Source organism: Lepisma saccharinum, chromosome 1, assembly GCF_977018435.1.
Source record: "Lepisma saccharinum chromosome 1, izLepSacc3.1, whole genome shotgun sequence".
NCBI lineage: Eukaryota > Metazoa > Arthropoda > Insecta > Zygentoma > Lepismatidae > Lepisma > Lepisma saccharinum.
The window spans coordinates 184488871-184496164 of NC_139229.1; positions in this window are offsets into that span (position 1 = coordinate 184488871).

Consider the following 7294-nt stretch of genomic DNA (forward strand, 5'->3'; position numbering starts at 1 on the left):
GAACCTTTGAAAGGGAACTTATTTTTCTTTTGGCCGTGCTTCTAGCGACTCAAAAACAATGGTATCGGCCGATACCGATTTATCGGTATCGGAAATCGGTATCAGCTCAACCCTATTCAAAATTGATAATGTTTTATTTGTATTTCTTTCACATTTGGTGTAGAAATGGTAGCCTTGTTTTCATTACGGTACAGAGTGAATTTTACATTTGCAAACTTTACACAATCATCAGTATCTCTGGATTGGTAAAATCTATACCTCTGGATTAAGAATGAACAATTCATGTCATCATAATAATTTCTGCAAATCTCTTCCTTAAATTGGCTTAATTTAGTCGAACAGCACATGTTGTTTATCTTAAACAACACTTTTTAGAGGAGGATTATCAAAGGAAGGGCTTAATTCTCAGGACTCAAACTTTTTTTCACAGTACAGTATGACATTTGGAAAAAAATGACAAGGGTGGTGGGTGTCAAACACACTTTAATGAATTTGATGTATTTTAGAATAAATTATGTCATTTTAGGAAGCGATTTGCAGAAGTTATTGTAATGACATGAATTGCTCATCAAAATTTGTTGATGAGGTTAATTCTGGTTTCAGGTGTCGAGGCTTTACATAGATATTGATAATGGAGTAAAGGTCTCCAAATGTTGAAAACCCTATGCTCCATGATAGAAATATGACTGCCATTTCTGAACAGACGTAATGAAAAAATGTTATGACGTGCTTTGTCGAACCTTTTTTCTCAGGAATTACACATGGCTTGCAGTGCTGCTGCAGCTGTTGAGGCTTCCTTCCTCTAGTGGAGTTATTTCCTGTGGTGCACCAACAAGACCACATCCTTCAGTGTCACTCCTAAATTATGTAAGCATTTACTAATGTTACATTCAGGAAATGCCAGGAAATTTAGAGCCACAATTTTCTACTCTTCCTGTTGCTTTCATAAGCCTTTGTCCGCTATGTCCATGTGTGTATTGTAGTCCAGGGGCACCGACTTGTCAAAATTATTGGGGGGGGGGCTCTGATCACTGAAATAAATGAATGACTCACTCCCTCCCTTTTTTAAAAATAAAAATTACATCTTCGTATAGCAGTTTTTAAGCAGCTATTATATTATATATATTATATTATATTCCTCATGCAAATGAAATGTAACATGAAAAACGTTTAGAAAATGTTTCAAAGTCGCTTTATGTCTTTTGTGTCTGCTCATTTGTTTTTTTTTAGATAACAATTAACATTTTTATTGAAAAGTATGTATTTACATTAAGAGGCCAACCTAACAGTTTTATGCCGGCTTCGCTAGCCGAACGTGTTGGGTGGTCGACTCAACTCGCTTTGATCCAGTGGTCTCGAGTTCGAGTCCCGGCGAGGACATGGGTGTGTTTTAATGTCTGCAACAGACATGTGATGGGTTGCAAATAACCTTAGTGTTGACGTATCCATAAAATAACGAATATTTACAATATTTAACAGTTTTATTTAATTATTTACATAAATGCTAACACAAATAACAGGAAAATAAGTTTTACTTTTTTGTTCTTGCTACAATATTTAACTTTTTAAATTTAATTTTGCAATAATATAAAAACAAATATCATGTACACTAAGATATAAAGTGACATACACAACAAAAACATATGAACATGATGTAAAAATAAAGCAAATTTGCTCTACGCACTGGGTTATTTTTTTATGAACTCCATTAATAAGCGGTCTCGGGTCCAAATTATCAAGCACAGTTTGATGTATGTGGAGTACCGCTAAGCTGCTTAGTCTCTTCTGTCCCATTGTGGATCTCAAATATATCTTTAGTCGGCGAATAGCACTGAATGACCTTTCGGCTGTGGCTGTCGTCACTGGTACAGTGCAGAGGACCATCATGAATTTGGCAACTTCAGGCAGAAACTCCTGGAGGGTACTGTCTGCCAAAAGAAACTTCCTTATGTCACGCATGGTAGTTAGAACCACTTTCTTCTGTTTGGCGATATCACCAAGCATGGACATGGGTAAGGAGAGCCTATCGGCATCCAAATCTTGGCGAAAGAATTGTCGCGTTTGCTGAAAGTTTGTTGTGCAACTGTTCACAGCTGAGATGCATTCTTTCTCTACGGCTGTTACTTTTTGTAGTCCTGTAGATTCATGTCCTTGTTTAACACATGATTTTGCTGTGTTACACATGTCAGTGTATATTGATTTATAATACTATTTTGGAGTGTAGAACTTGTGAGGTTTGGCAGCATTAGGTTTTTCAAGTCTCTTAGGGACGTGACGTTGCCGGGGCAATTCTGGCTCAACAACGAGGCTGGGTTTGCCCTCTGTGAATTTTGACCTCTGCCAGAACTGCTCAAAACCCATTCGCTTTTCTTGAAAGATGTCAGTCAAGTATTTTAGTTTTCATCCCACTTCTGTAGCATAAATGTGTGGAAACTGAATCTTACAGTTTACCTCTTCTATTGAACCCATTCACATGGCAATAGAGGCAGAGAAAGAAAAAGGTCTTGAAGTGAAGCATTAACCAGGTATCCAGCACATTTTGATGCTGCGTCAGTAGAATCTTCTTCAGAAAATTTCTCAAAAAAATTGAGAAGGTTTTCATAGTTCCTTAAGATCTGTTGCATACTGGAGGCTCTCAACGAGGGCAAAGTGGTCGCAGTCCAGTATGGCCATTCACATCAATAATATTCCTAAATATTTGCATTCTTTTAGGGGATTCCCAAACAGTCTTGAAGAATGATTATGTTTATGATTTGATTTACTTTACTTCGCGTTTTGTGCCTCTTGGCTAATTTGCAAAGATGGGGATGAGGGATGAAATGATGAAATTGATGAATGGACATTCACAAACAACCAAGCCCTAGCGGGATTCGAACCCGGGACCCCTAGCGTCGCAGCGCGATGTGCTAACCACTCGGCCACAGGGTCCGACTTCCGAAGAAGTCGTTGGCTAAATTTATTATGTATCTGATTAATATATGAAAATTATATTCTTAGTACATAGTAATAAGTCATGTGTTTTGCTGTCTCCGGTCATAGCCCCCCCAAAGTTGATGGGTTGGTGATCTCAGCCCCCCAAAGTTGATGGTCTAGAACATTTCAAATGTGTATTTAAAGTTAAGATCATGTGGCACAATTCAGAGTAAACTTTACAAGAGAAGCAAAATAATAAATTACATCCTCTTAAGCAAAATTATTGGGGGGCTCTGCCCCCACATCGTTAACATTGGGGGGGGCTCGAGCCCCCCCCCCCCAAGCCCCATGGAGTCGGCGCCTATGTTGTAGTCTTTCACTAATGCAGGACAGCTAATTGCTTAACAACTTTTCTCGTGAGATTTCGGCCTGCGTATGTGACCGTTGGCCACCCACCCCACCACTGTAAGGAAATTGGGGAGCTGCGATTGAGTAGCGTAACCCAGTCATGTAAACCTACAACAATGACTGGGGGGTTCATTGTGCTGACCACACATCACCCCGTAACTGTTTGGATGATCTCCCACCTCAGCAGGTGGGAGTGAGGCCGGCAATTGGTAGGTAGGCCCTGACCCTCACCGTCTATTGTGCCATGGCTTATGTCTTAATGTGAAACAAAGTAAGATTAGTGTGTGTCATACTGTTACACTTTGATTAATGCAAATGGTTTAACACTGCCAAAATTCTATGGTCCAAGCAGGCACGTATCTAGTAATATGTTTCGGGAGGGGGAGGGGGTCCGAACCAAGTGTGTCAGGAATAATATTAATGTTCAAATTAAAATAATTATATTAAATAAAATTAATACTGATTACAATACAGATATTAATATTATATTATTATTACACTAATAGGTAAAAAGACTGTATAAGAATATAAGAGTGCATATTCATTACGTACCTTACCTGTAGTTAAGATCGGAATAATTTACATAAAAGCAAGTGCCCTAGCAATGAAATTAATGTCAAATAGATGAATAATTGAATATTTATCGAATAACAAAAATAATGTTACATGTACGAGGGCCATTTTTTTTCAGCCTCTGTTGGACCATAAGTGTAAGTAACAAAATGAATTTATTATCAAAAGTTGTGTACATACCTGGTTACTTTTCGACATAATCGCCGTGAAGATTCAGGCATTTGTCATATCGTGGGACGAGCTTTCCGATCCCATCTGCGAAGAACGTTGCTGCCAGTGATGTGAGATGGGCCTGAACGGTGTTTTGAAGCTCCTCTGACACTAAACAGCTGCACTGATCGTAGTCCCCGGTTCCATAAACTCAACACACCTTTGTGGTTCCAAAAAACGGTAGCCATAACCTTCCTGTTGTTGAAGGTTCTTTGAACTTCTTCGGTTTGTTTGGTGAGTTTGAGTGCATCCATTGTTTTGACTGTTGTTTTGTTTCTGGGGTGACGTACTGAATCCAGGTCTCATCTCCAGTAACAATTGTTTTCAAGAAACCTTCACCTTCAGCCCCATAACGGGTGAAGAAGCTAAAGCTTCCAGACCAATCTCAATATTATCCTTGTCTTTCAATAATTCAGAGGAAATTGTACAACAAAGGCTAAAATAATGTACACTGCCTTCCAGAAATTAAGCAACAACAAGAAAATGTGAGGTAAAAGAGAAAACAGTTGGAGAAAAGAGAAGAAGAGTGGTGGGCACGCTGAAAGAAAGCAACGAATGCGTTAGGGATCATATCCCTTATTAGTGTCAGACAACGGTCACTTTCGTTACAAATAAAATATGTACACCCTCCGGCCTTGTGTTGGATTCTATTGGATGATCACCATTTGTTGCTTAATTTATGGAGAGCAGTGTATTTTTCATTATGTAATTTTAGTACATGATAAATCTTTCGGGGGGAGGAGTCCAGACCCCCTGGACCCCCCTCCCTAAATACGTCCTTGGGTCCAAGCTATATTCCAAACTACCACATATCTTTCCTTAGGCAGAGAATTTAAGTATAATTTTAGGTGAAGGCTGACTGATTGCGTGCCTTGTAGCTGCCTAGCCATGGGAGATTTCTCTGTATGCATGTCTGCATTCAGACAGGGTTACTAGCTGAAATTGATAGATTCCATGTGTGCCACCCTGTATATTTTATAAAATAAAATTCCAGCTTTACTTTTCAAATGCCGATTTAGCAATAGACTGTAATGAAAAATAATGAAGAACTTTAAAAAGATTAATTACAGGTTAAAGGTTATGGTAAAAAAACACTTATTGAAGAACCCGCATTGAGTTTTCAATAAGTGTTTTTTACCATAACCTTTAACCTGTATCCTCAACTAACACTTTCTTAATGTGACACCATGTTTGGTGCCTAAGAATACGCATTAACCTGAAGAAGGAGGCAGTCTTGACCTCTGAAATGTTGTTTTGTTCGAAAAATTGTACTCGCACATTTAAGTAATTGATCTTAGATCTTTTTTTAAAGTTCTTCATTATTTAGCTGTGAGTAATACGCACATCACAATATGTTGTAGACTGTAATGCAACTCTGGTGCACAATAGCATTTTCTTATAATTCTCTGAATGTTCGTGACAATGGTTCTATATTAGCATGCAATGTTAATTGGACATTATCCATTGTCAGTGCTTTAAACTATACTTATTCTAACACTACTATGTTTCGAGAGAACATCTCTTCTTTTATCTTCAGATGAACAAATTTATTTTTGCTGGTGGTGGAAATTGACCCTATGACAGACCTGTGGTTTTGCTGCAAATCCAAAGTGCTACTCCACAGCACCCCCCAGAATTCTGTACTAATTTTTGCTCCATTTATGTTACTATTTCTAATTTTTTAGGAGAGGGGACCATATTTGCATGACTTTTGCAATTTTTTTGGGCCACTGCTAAGAAGGCAGCAGATTGATTGCTATTAATAATGAAAGAATGAGAAAAAAGGAGGAAGTAACAAATTTACAATATTTCACTTATTAAAATGTTGTGCTTGTATTATTACTTAAAGTGTTTTATTTTGAAAAGATAATTTATATCCAACAGTTTTAAAAATTCTGCTAATAATTTTTCTCACATTTCTCCTTTGAGTCTACAACTTAGGATTTTTACCACTTGTTTGACTTATATATATTGTCAAATACATAATTTAAATACAACATTTATTCATGTAATAAAACATTAATTGTAGAAATATTTGACAAAGATAACAAAACTGTGGCAATAATCAGGATCAATGTTACTTGCATCCATACCTCTGGTTATGTCTATAACATAACCAACAATGTAAGGATTTCAACCAACAATGTAAGGATTCATAGACAATGGAAATATTTCACACAATTGTCAATTTATTATCAGAACCAGTTGATAGGTATTATATACTGTTTGTAAACAAAATGTAAAGTGAAATACAAATAAAAGCAACAATTACTAGGGGCTGTGGGTGTATTAGGTGGTGAGGTCTGGAAAGGAATTGGTGTATGTTGGTAAATGAGAATGAAACAGGCTGAATTTGCTTTCCAGTGGCTGGGCTGATGATGTGTATATTGGAATTAGTAAATTTCCTACTTTGTCACATTGCTAATTTATGTTTACCTAAAGAGGCAGAGAAGTGAAATTAACTTACCAAGTACAAAACTGACCATCAGGGGGTCAAACATGATGATGGTAATCAACAACATAACTTTCAGTGTGCGTATACCTTTTCCAGTATTCACTTGAGGAAGCAGTTATATCTTTCGGTCACTGCTTCCTTCTCCAGAAAACTATGAGAAAAGGAAATTCTTTAGTATCTTTAATTTGTAGATGTTGAAAGCAGTTGTGTCTTGCATTTGAGTGAGCCACTATTTATTTGACAAGTATTTGAAAAATATTATTTTAAATGAAAGCACAATATATACCATTCATATTCATATAAAAAGAGATACATTAAATTTCTTGCATTTTTTATAAATGAATGGTACATATTGTGCTTTCATTTAAAATAATATAGACTATAGATTTTTCATTCCCTCTTTTGGCAATAATTTTACCTTTTCTTGTCCTTTTTAGAGTAAAATTTTTCCCTTTAAAATGTGGCCTCTAGTGATTATCAACTGCTAGTTATATTTTCTTCACATAACATGTTGAATATAGTTGGATAACCACAATACAATGTTAGCACACACAACTTGTCGTAGCACGAGAGATTAAAATTAAATGTCATCCAACAAAAGTTCACGGGGACTACAATTCATCAGTTTTCTATGTTCAGTTTATTCATTGCCAGTTTCTTTACATCTTTACATCCTTTACATCTTTACATTCTTTACATGTTTGAGCATGATAGTGGGCTACATGAAAGTCTATG